The sequence below is a fragment of the Euprymna scolopes genome, chromosome 3 (genome assembly GCF_053919585.1).
Source record: "Euprymna scolopes isolate OS-2025 chromosome 3, ASM5391958v1, whole genome shotgun sequence".
Taxonomy (NCBI): Eukaryota; Metazoa; Mollusca; class Cephalopoda; order Sepiida; family Sepiolidae; genus Euprymna; species Euprymna scolopes.
In genome coordinates, this window is record NC_136484.1 from 110405970 (window position 1) to 110423966 (window position 17997).

At 34.8% G+C, this 17997-nt stretch overlaps 1 protein-coding gene across 1 annotated transcript in view; it reads right to left on the reverse strand.

Moving 5' to 3' along the window:
• LOC145262188 (uncharacterized) overlaps positions 1–17997 on the reverse strand; it is a 160362-nt gene that overhangs the window by 54341 nt on the left and 88024 nt on the right. The gene's annotated exons all lie outside the window — the stretch shown is intronic.

Here is a 17997-nt window from a genome sequence, read left to right on the forward strand (position 1 = left end):
TCTTTAAATAGTTTCTGGAGTCCGCTCTATGTAGCACTTCGAACCATTCAATTTCATATCTATCGGCACAGCATGGGTTGTCAACCAAATGCTGGCCAATAATAGAGTCCAAGGCTGCAGAAGGAGGGAGACTACCAGAGCCCATCCTCCCTTGTCTGATCTTCGATGGAACATGCTGGTTTATACGAGTTAAAAGGTGCAAGGATGTTCGCCCAACATAACCAGCATCGCACTGGCATTTGAATTGATATACAATATTGCTATTTTGGATGTAAGACAAACTATCCTTGCGAAAAGAAGGAAATGCAGGTGTCGTAGTATATACCAAGCGCAAGGACACAGGATAAAAGCAGTCATAAATACTTCTGCGAATCTGTTTGGAAAGTCTGTTACTCGTTTCCCCAATCCACGGTAATTTTAAATAAACCGGGCATTTCAAAGGTCCAAACTTTCTAGGGGATTTAAAATCCGCAACCGTTTTGAAAATACAGTCATCAATAAGGTCAACAGGATAACCATTATTGATGAATATTTCCCTGATCTTATCGAGTTCGGCGTCCAATCTGTTAGGTGAACAAATCATCAGGGCTCTATGTACCAAAGTATTAATTAAGCCGACCTTACGTGATTTTTGTACAAAAGACAATCAGTTCACATATAGGCCAATAAATGTCGGCTTCCTATAAATTGTAGTGAGAAAGCGTTCGACGAGAACATCCAAGAAGGGAAGCGAATTGTCCTTCTCACTTTCCATAGTGAACTTTAGAGCTCCTTGCAAAGAATTCAACCTATCAAAAAATATCGACGCTTCACTTTGCGATGGAAAAACAGCATAAGTCTGAAATATGCAGTGGGTTTTGTTGTAGAATTAAACAGAACGGATTCATTGTACCCGGCGAAAATATCCGCTAAAGTTGGGGCCAACGGACTCCCCATTGAAATCCCGTCAACCTGACAGTACATAATATCACAAAAACTAAATTCCACGGATTTAGTACACATTAAAATGAGTTCAATAAGAATCTCTTTAGAAAACCGTGGAGCAGTCAGACGACTATCGTAAAGCGCGTCGGTACATATTCGTATAGTCTCATCCAACGGTATGTTGGTAAAGAGACTAGAGACATCAAATGAGCACATAAAAGATGTCCCTGCATTAGAATCCAACCCACGTACATAATCAACAAACTGAAAAGAATCAGGGATACAGTGCGTGGTATATAACTCGCGCACACGTTGCAGAATTTCCACAAGCCACTGAGCCAAAGAATGTTGTGCCGAACCAACCATTGATAAAATAGGTCTCAGTGGAACACCTTGCTTGTGGATTTTGGGGAGACCATACATTCTAGGACGTTGTGAACCAGATGGTCTAATCCTGTCATAGACGTCCTTGCAAAAAACTTTCTTTTTAAATAATGCAAGTAGACGTCTTTGCATTTTTGCCTCGTTCTTGCAAGTATTATCCGTCAACTCGACAGGACTGAGTTTACGGAATTTCGAAACATCATTGAGAATAACTGCCATTTTCTCAACGTAGTCCGATTTGTCCAAAATCACCACTCCTGCACCTTTGTCTGGTTTGCTCATATAAATATTGGCATTGGATTTTAACGCTTTCATAGTTTTAAATTGCGTTATGTTCCAGACAAAGTCGCTATAATCAACAGGTGTGTTACTGTATCGGTGAGCTAAGGCAACTAAACTAGATTTCATCCCAGAAATTATTTCCGGGGAAATTGGAACATTATGTCTCAGTTGAGAGAACAATACTTCAAAGGCAGTTGGGTTGGGGGAATATAAGCGTCCAATCCCTTAGACAGAACTATATTTTCAATTTCTGTAAGTTCAATTTTCGAAAGATTGAAAATATGTTTGCTTCCATTAATGGGTTCACACCCATATCTTTTACGAACCAGAAGAGCAAAATGTTTATTATTGTCTTTGGAAGCACGTTGCTTAGCAAATTGACCACCGATGGATAAATACTTGCAAAAGCGGAAAAAGTCAAAAAAGGTTAGGAAACTCTTAACTACAGACAAGACATAATGACGATTACTAATATACACCTCTAGCTTCTCCGTCAACTTTATTAATATCGTTTCGTATAAACGCTCGCTCCATAGACAAACTAGGTTTCACTCGAGATGCAGCAATGCGTTTACTGATATAAAGTGTGGCCACATCTTGCTCCAGACAAGAACGCAAAAAAAAAAAAAAAAAAAAAAAACTATGGAGAGGTTGGTAGATCTAATTCTACTCCTTCATCGAATAATAGTATTACAGGTGTCAATTTGATGTTGACTGTACCTTTTCCGAAGATATTTAAATAAATGTTTAGAGGTACAGAATTTAAATAAAGTTCCCCATCAGAACTCTTTACTTTCGACATAGTATTATTATTTTTACGCTATCGATATTCTCCTGATGAGATGATAGCTGAAAGAGCTCTTGAGAGACTTCCGCCCATTATATTTAATATATATATATATATATATATATATATATATATATATATATATATATATATATATATATATATACTAGCAAAAGAAACCGTCGTTGACTGGGTTCAAAAACAGTCTACAGAAAATGGACTCTGATTTATGAAAGTATGATAGGTTATGAAAAGGAAGGGTTGTAAACAGAAAGCTCCGAATTTGGGGGTATCAAAACCAAAGCAAAATATGATGAAAGTAAAAATAAAATAGATAAACCCCATAATTTATTATACCATACCTGTTCACACTGAAACACTTATCACAATATTCTGTGGATCTATATTAAAAACCTTGTTAAACTTTGTGACACATTTCCATTCTATGGAGGTCAGGCGCGAACGAACACCCCATAATTTTATTATACCATATTTCTTCAAAGTGAAAAATAATTATCAAAGTATACTTACGCAGATAGATATGAAAAGTCTTTATTAAAGTGTGTGCCTATTTCCATTCTATGGAAGCCAGGCGCGAACGCAGACCCCACAATTTTATTATACCATCCTTATTCAAGTTAAAACATGCTTATCAAAGTATTATTATGTACATATATATAAAAAACACTTGCAAACGTTTTTTTTTTTTAATTTTTAATTTTTTTATTTCCATACTTTGTGGATCAGGCGCGTACGCAAACTCCACAATTGTAATGAATCATCATTATGCCAGATCAAACATACACATTTCTGTGTCTCTAGTAACTAAATAAGCACAATATATAATACAATATATCTAATCAAATAACATAATAAATAACACTGTAAGGCGGGGGCAAATACAGGAAAAACATCGTAACCTAAAAACGTATCCGAGGGCAACCGTATCCCGGGGTTTTAATATATATATATATATATATATATATATATATATATATATATATATATTTGTTTTATATAACCATTAATATGTGGTTACACATTCATGAGCATGTTTCGGTTAGCTAGTTACTAGTTACTAGAGACCTCTTTCAGGCGATATTGCTTATACAAAAACTTAGTCCGTTATTACTAACTAAGCTTTGGTATAAGCGATATCGCCTGAAGAGGTCTCTCACTTTTACAGTTAAATAAGTTGGGATGTTCAAAATTCTCATTTAAACATAACCTATACAAGTCGTCTAAATTTCTACATGTACTATCGTACTATTTTCCACTCGATTTTTGCCGAGCGTCCGATTTCTTTGTTCTTTGAGTTTCTCAATTATGGATCGCTAATGCTTTTTTTTTTTACTAGTAATTGGCTGACCGAAACATGCTCATGAATGTGTAGCGACATATTAATACTTATGTAAAACAAATAAAATGTTTATCTTGCCCTACTTTGGTATTGAGAACACTTGTATTAGCCTCATTAAAACTTGATTGGCTACTTTACCTCTGGAAAATATTAACCTGGAAAATATATATATATATATATATATATATATATATATATATATATACATACACACACACACACACACCTCGGACAGTAAAACAAAAAGTGTCTTTACTTTTATATTGCCCATAAGGATAATATAAAAAATAAGGCAACTTACTATTTTAGTTGTGCAAGAAGAATGTCTTAACCGATATTTCACAGTATATCAATTTTCGAATTAAATAAAAGTACAATAGCGTTAATGATGTTTAAGGTGCAAGTTATATATGTGTGTTGTTTTAAAATAAGTATTTTTGGGGGCAGGTTTTCAGTTATTCTAGTATTATGTTTTAGTTGTTAAAATATTTTAATCCTATAAAACTTGAAACAAGCTTATAAATACTAAAGTTTTAGTTTTATCATTACGTTTGACGGAAAGTGTCAACGAAAAGTTAACAAATGCCCACGATTACATCGACCACATGTACTTCTACTGGATAGCTTTTTTTTTTTTTTTTTTTTTTTTTTTTTTTACATAGGCGTCACTATTTATCAAGGCCGAGAGGCAACTCAAGGATAAGGGGTTAAAGAGTGTACATATCGATATTCTCCTGATGAGATGATAGCTGAAAGAGCTCTTGAGAGACTTCCGCCCATTATATTTAATATATATATATATATATATATATATATATATATATATATATATATATATATATATATATACTAGCAAAAGAAACCGTCGTTGACTGGGTTCAAAAACAGTCTACAGAAAATGGACTCTGATTTATGAAAGTATGATAGGTTATGAAAAGGAAGGGTTGTAAACAGAAAGCTCCGAATTTGGGGGTATCAAAACCAAAGCAAAATATGATGAAAGTAAAAATAAAATAGATAAACCCCATAATTTATTATACCTTACCTGTTCACACTGAAACACTTATCACAATATTCTGTGGATCTATATTAAAAACCTTGTTAAACTTTGTGACACATTTCCATTCTATGGAGGTCAGGCGCGAACGAACACCCCATAATTTTATTATACCATATTTCTTCAAAGTGAAAAATAATTATCAAAGTATACTTACGCAGATAGATATGAAAAGTCTTTATTAAAGTGTGTGCCTATTTCCATTCTATGGAAGCCAGGCGCGAACGCAGACCCCACAATTTTATTATACCATCCTTATTCAAGTTAAAACATGCTTATCAAAGTATTATTATGTACATATATATAAAAAACACTTGCAAACGTTTTTTTTTTTTAATTTTTAATTTTTTTATTTCCATACTTTGTGGATCAGGCGCGTACGCAAACCCCACAATTGTAATGAATCATCATTATGCCAGATCAAACATACACATTTCTGTGTCTCTAGTAACTAAATAAGCACAATATATAATACAATATATATAATCAAATAACATAATAAATAACACTGTAAGGCGGGGGCAAATACAGGAAAAACATCGTAACCTAAAAAACGTATCCGAGGGCAACCGTATCCCGGGGTTTTAATATATATATATTTGTTTTATATAACCATTAATATGTGGTTACACATTCATGAGCATGTTTCGGTTAGCTAGTTACTAGTTACTAGAGACCTCTTTCAGGCGATATTGCTTATACAAAAGCTTAATCCGTTATTACTAACTAAGCTTTTGTATAAGCGATATCGCCTGAAGAGGTCTCTCACTTTTACAGTTAAATAAGTTGGGATGTTCAAAATTCTCATTTAAACATAACCTATACAAGTCGTCTAAATTTCTACATGTACTATCGTACTATTTTCCACTCGATTTTTGCCGAGCGTCCGATTTCTTTGTTCTTTGAGTTTCTCAATTATGGATCGCTAATGCTTTTTTTTTTACTAGTAATTGGCTGACCGAAACATGCTCATGAATGTGTAGCGACATATTAATGCTTATGTAAAACAAATAAAAAGTTTATCTTGCCCTACTTCGGTATTGAGAACACTTGTATTAGCCTCGTTAAAACTTGATTGGCTACTTTACCCCTGGAAAAAAAAAAAAAAAAAAAAAAAAATATATATATATATATATATATATATACATACATACACACACACACACCTCGGACAGTAAAACAAAAAGTGTCTTTACTTTTATATTGCCCATAAGGATAATATAAAAAATAAGGCAACTTACTATTTTAGTTGTGCAAGAAGAATGTCTTAACCGATATTTCACAGTATATCAATTTTCGAATTAAATAAAAGTACAATAGCGTTAATGATGTTTAAGGTGTAAGTTATATATGTGTGTTGTTTTAAAATAAGTATTTTTGGGGGCAGGTTTTCAGTTATTCTAGTATTATGTTTTAGTTGTTAAAATATTTTAATCCTATAAAACTTGAAACAAGCTTATAAATACTAAAGTTTTAGTTTTATCATTACGTTTGACGGAAAGTGTCAACGAAAAGTTAACAAATGCCCACGATTACATCGACCACATTTACTTCTACTGGATAGCTTTTTTCTTTTTCTTTTTTTTTACATAGGCGTCACTATTTATCAAGGCCGAGAGGCAACTCAAGGATAAGGGGTTAAAGAGTGTACAGTAGTCAAAAGGACTATATAGTAATCGATAGTAATGAAAGTTTGGTAAATTTGTTAACTTAAGTGGAATGGCTCATCAGAAACTTGTTCACGTTGGACTTGAAGACAACCATATTATAGACAGCTGGAAAGCAGGAAAACGGAAGACAATTCCACAGGCGTGCAGTTCTAAGAAAGAAGCTTTGATCATGGAATCAATGTTTAGGTTTAGGCACAGATAAAACGTGTGTGGGGGGGAATTATTGATTGTGTTTTCAGCTAGACAAGTGTTGCTTGTGAAAGTTATTTCATTCGTGACTGAGAAAGTAGGAAGATTCTCCGAAAATTATCACCCTTCCACCTCAACAAAGAAAATCATAATATACTAATACTTGAATCTATATGTACAACCAAAATGCCGGACAGAGAACAATAAACATAGTGAATTGTAGGTTTCTGTGTTTTATTGCTGATATTTTCTCGTAAGCAGAACACAATATACAAATACTGGTTAAATTTCGGACTATTTTATAGTTTGGCATAATAATGTCTTCTTTAAGTAACAGTTCTGCTATTGCAGGCATCGATGATCATAGCTTTGCATTCGGTCTTTCTGATGAGATCTATGGTCGTATTTCCAGTGACCTTGTTGAGACTTTTTCAAATTTAGGACCCATAAAATATAGACATGTTGTATTTATTGACCTCCTCTCCCTTAGGTTAAACACAAGATTATGGTGTATCATTGTCCGATGTCTTTCTCTGCTCTTTTTTGTTCGCGATTTTTCATAATATCAAGCTTTTTTTTCCAAAGCTGTCTACCCGCATTAAATGGTTGAAGAACTTTAACTGTCTGGCGTCGACGTATTGAGTAGTAATCTGTTGTACTCTGTTTTACGCATGATTTTTTCGTTTGTCCTCCTTTCTGGCCATGAGATTCGTAGAATTCTCCTTAAAAAAAACATATATGAGCTGCTTCCAAACGACTTTCATCCGCCTTCGTTTCTGTCCAACATTCACGACCGTAAAAGAGAATTAACTATATGTACGTCTTCGATTCTAGTTTTTGTGTTCAGTTTTATGGTTCTGTTTGGTAAGACCAACTCCATGCTATGAAAGGCGGATTTTCCCATCGCGATTCTTTTCTTTATTTCCGTGTAATGTCTGTACAGTGGAAACATATCGTATAATACACAACAATATCTTCTAAACTTTATTCCGGTAGTCGTTCACTTCAGTGCAATGCTAGTTCATAGTCACTCAGCTTAATTTGTTCTAATCCTCTTTTCTGTCCGTCTCCCAACTTAATATATCTAAAGAAGTAGTTTTTATAGCATTCAATGTATTATGGTATTAAAACACTAACTCCAGCCGTAAACCCAAGAATAATATTATTTGGATAAATATTTTACTTGAATAAACTCATTTAGTTCCCCGATATTCTTATATTGATAAAACTTTTGTTTATCTAACTATTTATTATGCAAGCTTTTTTTTTGTCTTAAACGTTAATCTTAATTGTTGAATACGAAACTGCAGTCAAAAAATTCGTTGCTAGGTTTTTTTAGACAATGAAAAATTATTAAACAAACAGGTGGCTTACAATTAAATGTGTCGATTACAGAAAATTAATAATTACAGAAAGAAAAATAAAGAAAAGAAAATTTTGGAGAACGTACTTTTAAAAAAAGAATAACATTTTAAATACCCCCAAACAACCATTTTGCATAACTTAGGCCAAAAAATTACAATAACAAGATAAACAAGATGCGTTATTAGATCAAATTAATATTTAACTTAATATATTTAATTTAATTTTAGATAACAATTATGAATTACAATAAAGTGACGGTGACACTAAGTGTCGTGAGAAATTCTGCAGAAATAAGCAGGCTCCTCATTGGTCGGTTTGTCTGCCCACGATTTTGTTTGAACCATTCAGATTGCTTGTTATAACTAATTGCTGAGGGTACTGTTGGCACCAAATTTATCCTTTCAGATCACCAGTTTCGACACTGACACGTGTTGAAGATGGATGCTCGAAATTCACTCGAGGCTTCAGCCTCTAAATTACTTTGTCTCTTTGAGACGTATTGATGCCCTAATGTGGGCGAAATGTTATTTTCATTTGCAAACACCAATGCCCTTGTGTTGGGCGATTTATATATTATCGCACGCTGTTATGCTCTGTGAATCAATTGACTTTCATCATAACAATATAATTTCCGTCAGAGACGAAATTAAGGTCTACAGTTTTACCTGTTATTTGTTCGTCATTTAGACAGTTATCTACAATGGACTCCTCGAGGCTACCCGACTCGCAGTATCCATCTTGGGAGATATCACTCAACTCTTTAACCTATTGCAGCGTTCTTCGCCAGCAAAGTTTTGTACCCAGGATTTCTCGAAGATGAACTATTATCCCTTTAGGGTGTTGCCGGCCCATTACGGCAGATAACTGAAGATGACGCATCTTTTGCAACTTGGATCTTTTTGCTTTAACAAAATTTACCTTGAAGTTTAAAATGTGAGCCTGTTGTAATTTCTTCCCTTCTGCCAGGGACAAAACCAATGTAAAAAAAAAAAAAAAATTCTCACAGTGTATCAAGTTCGAACGTCACGTGTATCAAGTTCGAATACATTTCTTTCCACAGAAACACTTTCAATCAATTCACACAGGTTCTTGTGCCTTACTCCCGGAAGAGGAAGTCAATAAATACAACATATTTTGTGGGCCCTAAATTTTCGATGACCCTTTGCGGGCTCTCATTTTTCAAATTTGGTTTTATTGACCCTGAAAATATCTTATGCCATATGATCCCAAATTTAGAAGCCTTGAAGTACATATTTCGCATTAAAGAAATCATGGAACTTGGAGCAAACAACTCTATCCAAGGATGTGAATTATCCGAAACATTATTTTCAATTAGTTTCCTAATAAACTAACTCATGTACAATGCGGTGCAATCTTATAAAAAATATGGATGATTGCCCGATTGTTTTGTGATTTATGGAATTATTTCACTTGTTTTAATATTTCAGTCGTCGTTGACGGAGATTGTTTTATGACGTCATCAATCAAAACAGAAGGGTTTTTTGTTACTTATTAAAAAGAGTCAGTATTTATTAAGACCAGATGCCACTCGAGCTTGAGATGGAATGATTGTCAGAATCCAGTTCGAATATCAGTAGTGACCATTCTAGCTAGGAATCTGTTAACATTGGTTATGAAGACGACAAAATTGTATCTGTAGGGAAGCAGTATCGCAGCAATATCTTCCACAGACAGGAATTGAATAAGCTCTGTTCGTGGAAATAGAGATAACTGTTCACAGTGGACGTGCCAGTAAATAATGATGTAATTCAATTAAAACGGAAGACAACTGTACATATTGGATGACATCAAAACGATGACGTCATCCTTCAAATCTGGAAGAGGGAGTGGAATATCGAAAAAGAAATCCTTTATGACGTGTTGCTGGTAATCTTCACTTTTTTGTTCTCTGTTAGTGAAGGAGAAATCTTTCACGACTGAGACAATTTAAATTTTTGGTTCCTTTTCCCCCACATTCAAAAACGACCCTGGTGTCTAACTCTGCTCTCGTGGGGAGGTGAAGTAAATAGGAATACTAATAAATGCAGGTGACGTATCTAAGGCCACCATTCACCCATGTATGGAGTATTGTTGTCATATTTGGGCTGGTGCATCTGCTACTAGTCTCTCGCTCCCAGACAAGGCTCAAAAGAGAGTCGCTAACCTGATAGGTCCTGAACTGTCATCTAAGCTTAAGCCTCTGTACCATCAACGAAATGTTGCATCCCTTTGCCTGTTCTACAAGTACTTTAACGGTGAATGCTCCGACGAACTGCAAGCACTTGTACTAAACCCCATCCCTTAACAGTTGAGATCCCTAGATGTAGTAGTTTCTTCCCCAGAACTGCTACACTTTGGAATTCCCTTCCGAGTCCCTACTTTCCCAACTGTACTGACATGCAGAAGTTCAAGTGTAACGTGAACCGACATCTTGCTACCCAACTCCCTACATAGTACCCCTGTAGCTTATGTCCATGATAGTAGTCCCCTACATCAAAGTGGCAATGTGCCTTATTTGGGGTGAAAATGTAATTAAAAAAAAGCAAAAAAAAAAGGTACTTAAGTGTTTTTGGTACCGTGCTGAAATAATAACGTTATCATTTCGAAAGCCATTCTTAACACGGGGAGAGGAGTGTGTTTTGTAACTATTCTGTGCTTCCACCTAACAATTTAATCATAAAGAAAGATATCGTGAAACTTGAATTTAACCTGAAAAAACTACTTTAAAATAGCGCGGTACCAAAAAACACATAAGCACCTAAACGCGTTTCTGTCAGAGCAAACTTTTCTAATACAAACATTTATTGCGCGGAAATCTGAATGGAAATTAAAAATGGAAAATGAAAATTGATACTTACTTTATCCTTTTGTAGCGAATAATAAAAAAAAAAACAAATTAAAAGAAAATTAAAGTTGTGTGGCTAATTAACATTATAACTATTGTTTAATAAACACATACTATAATATTAATAAAGACTTTGTCTGTCACTCACAATCTCTTAAACATATCAAATACACTGCGGCATTTGTCTCGTTTGAGAGTTTAGCTAATTTTAGGAATGGAAAATATTACATTAATAGTAAATAATAAATTCCGAACAAATAAAGCGGATGCAGCATTGTGTTAACCCTTCGGTGTCCAACATGAAAATATTAAAACTCATTTCTACGGCATTCACATGAACTAATAAAAACAAATAATTATATTATGGACTAATCAGAGGATTTTCTGAATTTATTAGAAATGACCGTTTTGGGAGCCACCTCAATCCTGTAAAAAGCCAGATTTTCTTTCAATAAACTGTTAAGATAAAAAAAAAATTCAGACAGTGCTAATATACGTCTTTATTTGATCACTATACTCCTCAACTCACGTAATCATCCAGTGTGTAGAGGACTAGGATATATAAATCCTAATCCCGTTACAAAAGAAAATAATGAAATGAATGGAATGAAGGAAACAAGGACTCAATTGCTGGATAAGATAAACGTGTCGTTTATTTACTGTTGAAAGAATGAATGTTTTAGGTATAACACGTGTTCATGTCCGCGTTCGAGTGTCACCGTCGTTTGTTGCGGGATTGGTAGCATAGAAGGAAAAAGGAAATGTGTGTTCATCTCACGTTCGGGTCACTATCGTTTGTTCACGTGCGAAGAGAAGTGAGTAATGTAGTGTAAAATGGGAATGATAGTCCAGCGTGTAGACAAAAAAAAAAGGATAGAAGGTTGACGTCAGTTAAACTGCGCGCCATGTTAGCAGTCAGCTACGCGAAGGTATTCTCAGGGACAAGTTGTATATATATAGAGAGAAAGAGTGAAAATGTCAATCCAGTTCATGGAGAGAGAAAGCGTATAAAGTGTACGTACGGTCTGTTAGTTTTTTGTCCCACATAGTAGCAAGTCGCGCACCTGCCGAAAAGACACGCTGTTGGTCCGTAGACCACTCACCTCGGAAGGCGAGTTGGAAAAGGATGGCGGAAGCAGCTTATTGCTCTTGCTTTTATAGTTGTTTCCTATGGTCTTTTGCACATATGTAGATTTCTTTTGAAAGGGGAAGTGACGTTGCCCATGTGTGCGTACGTGTGCGCGTATGTGAGTACATGTGTGTACGTTAGCGTGTGCGTGTATACACGTGAATGTGAGTGTATATACGCGAACGTGAATATATGTACGTGTGTGGACGTGCGCGCGTATGTTTGTGTGCGCGTATGTATATGACAAGTAATATAGCTTGAAATGTGAACGCGTGTTTTTGTGTGAGACTAGAAAAGGCTCGCGCAAGTGTCATGCGCATACTCACATTTCCCAAGCACTACACACTCACACACGCACACACGCACACATATTGCTTTAATCCCTTCGTTGTCGTCTGCTCACTTATAGCTAGGACTAGGACAACAGCATATTCTTTGCATTGTTTTGACTCTCGAGTGTGTATCCGTTGATATCTTGTATGCTTTTATATAGAGTGATGTGGTTCTCAGTTGATTAACTGTGACTAACTGTGTCGGATATATGCCCGAGAGTCAAAATAATGAAAAGAATATGCTGTTGTCATAGCCCTACTTATAACCAACTCTTCTATTGAAATATTCCCAGCCTGTTTCGTTAAATTATTTTCCAATATAAAACAAAATAATCATTGACTCTTATTAAAAGCCTTTAATGAAATATAATTCATATAATTGAGTCAAGAAGTTTTGATTACAATTTTCTGATCTGTGTAACAGACGGCTCTTAAACTATCGACTCTGACTTTTTCGATATCTCAACTAATGAACCTCCCTTGTTTTACAGGAACTCTAAAATATTCTATGTTTTTTTCTATTGCTGTAAACTTCCATTTTAAATATATATAAAATATCTCTTTTGTGAATGTGTGCCTTCTGAACTCTGTATTCTGTTTTGTTTGTCGTATAACGCGTCTCTCGTTTTCTCACATTAAATTATAAACTTAAAAACCTTTTGCACTGAAAATATTTCTCTAAAATCGGCTCATCCCCAAAATAATTCGCCCAAACCAAAAACCCCTAAAGAAACACTTAAAAAACCGGCAACTCCTTCAAAACTTATGATACCTTAAACAAATGCCATGACCAGAAATCGAAACTGAAACGTGAACTGTTCAATCTACGGTTCTACAAACTGCTCTTTTTTATTTTGTTTAATTCTTATAAATAGCATTTCAGCATTACGACAATAAAATAACTATAGCTTGGCGTGAGATTAAAGATTTATAACTTGCGTCATGTTTCAAGGCATGAATTCAAGCATAAGCGATAATGAAAAATAAATGAATGAGTAAACATTATCAACAGCGCCCAGAATTATTTTAATAGTACAAAACAATTTATTTTCCTTATAAAATATTTAAGCCTATAATTCTAGATTATAAATAATAACGTCTCTACTATTATATAAAAGGAGCTTTGTCTGTGTGCCCGTGTGTCTGAGTTCGTTTCCTATGGACTCGAAAACTGTTAGATCGATTTTTATAAAATTTCACACGGAGATACTTTATGTGCCTGGCAGTGTTTTAGATAGGTTTTGTGTCGGAATGTCTTCGATAAGTATCGATAATCGATAACCGAAATAATCCGATGAAAGGAGAAACAGACGATTTTGACCAAAGATAACAGTTTACACAGCCTAACATCACAAGTGCATTTGAGAAGTTTTATTATCACACAAGCTGAAAGGCCCAACAGATAAAATCAACAGTAAGTTCATTGATATGACACGGGGCGTGATCAAAATGAATTTTCTGTTTAAAGCACAATTTCACAATGATACTTAACCAGCAATGCCAGGCATATAAACGCACCAGTAGGTTCTTTGATATGACAAGTGCGCATTCGAAATGAATGTTTCTGTTTAAAACACAACTGAAGCATGATACTTGACTTTTGCATTTTAAACTTTAATTCAATCCATTATATGTAAAATAAAACCAACAGTGGATTCTCTACAGTGCAATGTAGGCTAAAATATATTATAAAATTAGTCACTGCGAGAGGCATGTGAGGCTTCCTTCAGGTGTATCCTGATGGATCCTCAATTATAGCAGGCAATTAATCGATTTGATTGAAAAATGAGCTATTTTGTCGATTTCGATCACAATAAAAATATGGGAGTGTGAACTATTCGTTGATCAGCATTCAATACCGAGCAACGTTGGGTCACCCTGCTAGTGTGAATATAAAATATTCTTATTTATATTTCTTCAGTCTCCGCTTCAGTGATCTTTTATTTTGGCATATAATTAAATTCTATACATCGATTGGAGAATTTAAATTGAGTTTGACATAAAAACCCCTAAATTTCTTTGATGTTCTCCTTGATCATCTAAGATTCAACAGCTTTTCCCGCTGAGTAGTATTCATAATATTTGTTCTAAGGTTGCTAAAAGATAACGGACTATCGAATCACGTCGAGTTAAATTTCCTTGCAATGTATTTGCGCAAACGTGCTCCAATCAAGATGAGTTTCACTGTCGCTTTTGAAGGCAAACGGATCCACCTGATTCTGAATTGTACTTCTTGGTATTTACCCAGATTTCCATTATGTATTGATAATGTTGTAGTCTGCTGGTATAGCTATGCTAACTAATGTATCTTTATATGAATTGTAATATTCATTGTACTTGAGCTTCTTATATTTTGAGAACAACGTCAAAGAAGTTAAGATGGTTATCTTTAGTTTCGGGTAGAAAGCGTTTCTAATAGTAAGTACATAGGATTCCTATCGAGAATGTCTGATGCCAACACTTATGCCAGCTTTGTCTCGCAACGGTTGTGTTGGGTGGAAATCAGATGTTTGAGCAAACTCACAAAAACCAGTCAGTAAAACAAGAAGTAGGTTATTTGCCACGTCTTACTCGAGACTTCCTGTAATGTAATTTTTTTCCAATAGGTTAACTTGATTTCTAATAGAAATTTCCTTCTCCTTAAGTCCGTGGTTCTAAATCAGGAGGAAATTCTCTCCTGGGGGTAATTTCAGGGTTTTAGGATGGGAGGAAAAATTAGCATCAAAGATTAGTAGACATAAACTGGATCATGGGCCATAAAAACATATTGTACATCACTCATTGCTATTGCTGGTATTACCAGATCAGGCTCTCTGGAGATATTGGCTTCCTGAGACGACGTGCACCTAACATTGATGCATTTTTGTTTTTCTACTTCTTTTTGCAAAACTTTATTTTCTGCAAAATCAAAAACAAAAACAACAACCCACCCTTTTCTCATTTCTTTCTTCCAATTTCCTTTTTCTCTTTTTATTTCCCTCACTTCCTGACTGGTTTCCTAACTTAAAATGTACCAAACATTAACACTGTAACCCTTTTCCCTCTCCCATTGCAAAACACTCATGTTCTGTAGGGCAGGGAATAAAAACGATCCACTATAAAACAACCAAACCAAACACTACAAACTAAAGCGATTGAAGAACAAAACTGGATGCAACATGATATTATTTCTAAAATAACTGGATTCGGTATTAAATGACCCGAAAAGGGTCGATATGCCGTAAAAGAAAACAACCAAACCATTGCTATTGAAAGGTTATGTTAAATGTTCCCTCTGTTAGTGTTTGTATTAAATGCTATTATGTTAGTATTAGTTAGTATGAGTGCGTATTTTGAGTCAGATATTTTTTAGAGAGGGAGGAAATATCATTCTTATACACGATGAAAGGGTTTACAGATTTAAAGGTTGAGAACCACTGCTCTAAGTAATCTAATTTTAACGTGGGAATTTATTTTTCTTCTTACTAATGCACTCACCCCACGTATTATATCAATACAAATATACCCGATGTTGTTTAGAAATTTTGCGTTAATTATAACAGAAGCGTCTGTATATTTTTAATCTCCAAAAAATTAAAGGTGGTCCGTGATTGATGGACTATGAATCGGTAATACCGAATTTAAATCCTATCGGATCTATCGTATTCTGTTTTGTACAAATTACGTTCTAATATGAACATAGAATTCCCCTGTGCTTTAACCAAAATAAAAACTTATGTTCAATTAATCTTCTACAATAAAAAAAAGTTTACAATATATTTCGGCATTAAATAACCCAACGGCACAATCACGTTGACACACCGGTTCCCGCTGAATCACCGAAGTTAAGCAACGTTGAGCCTGGTCAGTACTAAATGGGTGACCATTTGGGATTTCCAGGTGCTTTATGTGCTCTCTGCTTATCTCGGCATTGTTTCCAGTCGTCCTGATCTTCTCCTTGCCACTGGACCCAAACAGTGTCGATTCAGGAGAGGTGTGGGTAGGGATTGCGCGACCCTTGCCTCACAGTTACACACGCAACTGCCCCTTCAGGGGTATCCTTTGTCTTTCGAGACTGAACGAAGGCATCGATCGAAATAACCCTAAAGTAGTTAATACCGTAAACCAAACGAACCAATCCTAAAAATGAAGTTTTACTTCAGTCGAAGTTCTCAAAAATCAGAGGTCTCCTCCCTGGGTGGGTGGTTAAGGTTAGGGTTAGGGGGCTAACAATTGATCTCTATATGAGATAAATTGATATTCGATTATTCCAATAAAGTTCTCCTTTATCTCTTAAACATTGTGAAGTTTGAACAAAAATACTCCTCTCCTCAATTGACTATTTAAATATATTACAGTATACTTTTCTTGTGGTCTCTTGATCTTACTGGATTTTATTGTCTAGTGGAGTATCCAGTTTAATGCTTTTACTTGAGGTAACATCACTTAGAGAAGGTGCATTATTCTCTATAAAAGCCAGTGTTGGCTAACTATACCGCATCGCAAATACTATGTAATTTTGAATATCTAGTCGGGATTTACTTGTAGGGATGTATCCTCATGTCAAGTTGTCCTCATAAACCCTTGTACAGAGAGATCTTAGACACTCGAAGATAGTGTTTAGTAGCCATCCAAGTTCTCTCCAGTAGTCATTCAAGTTATCTCCAAAAGTAATTTATTATCTGGGTTTTAAAGCAATGTTAAACTGTTGCATAGCACGGCCCGGCCAAATGCCATGATTCGACTTTGCTCTTGTCTAATGACAAGTATGGTGATGATAATCAGGTTCTCATCTAATTCTTCCAGTTCGTCATCTTGGATTAGAACAGTACACACTAGTCGAGCTGAACAGGAAATGTTTCCAAAGAAAGAATGTCTTTGTTCTTATAGTTCACGTCATTAATTATATCTCTGGAAACGTGCAATGAGTTGTTTTAAGTACGCCAAGTAGTGGTTTACACGCTCACAGTGATCTAAAATCGACCGTCAGAAAATGTGTCTCCGCTGAAATAAAAATAAAAATAAAGAAAAACCAACACTTATTATTACTTAAGGCTACACCCCCCATATATATATATATATATATATATATATATATATATATATATATATATATATATATATAGTTTGTGTTTATATAATAATGTTGAATTGCCTTAAAATTAAGAAAACATTTTTAAATTCAGAAACTTTTAACATCATGAAACTGCCCACTTAAAATAAAAGCCAATAAGAAACATAAGTTAAATTTTGAATTTGAAGTGTACAATTTGAATTAAAATAATCCAAGCGGCATTGGGAAAACACGAATGAAGTGTTTAAAGTTCAAAAATATTTTTAAAGATTTTAAAAATGTCGTTAACTATTGATATCCAACAACTGTTATTCTTAATAAAGTCGTTGAAATTTTCTCGAAGAAAACGAATCTATATTAATTTGTTTTGTAATTTCTAACTTTCCTGTGAAATTCCCGACGTTGTGGAATACTTGGGGGTTGGGAAGCTTTTAAAAAATAAAAGCGCGCGTGCGCGCGCGCACACACACACGCACACACACACACACACACACTGGTTGCTATTTTACACGAAATATGAGTGCGTATTGCATCACGTGTTTATGGATTCCGCCATTCTGGACTGACTTTTAAATGTCAACACTTTATTAATAACAAGATTATTACGTTGTTGTTTTCTT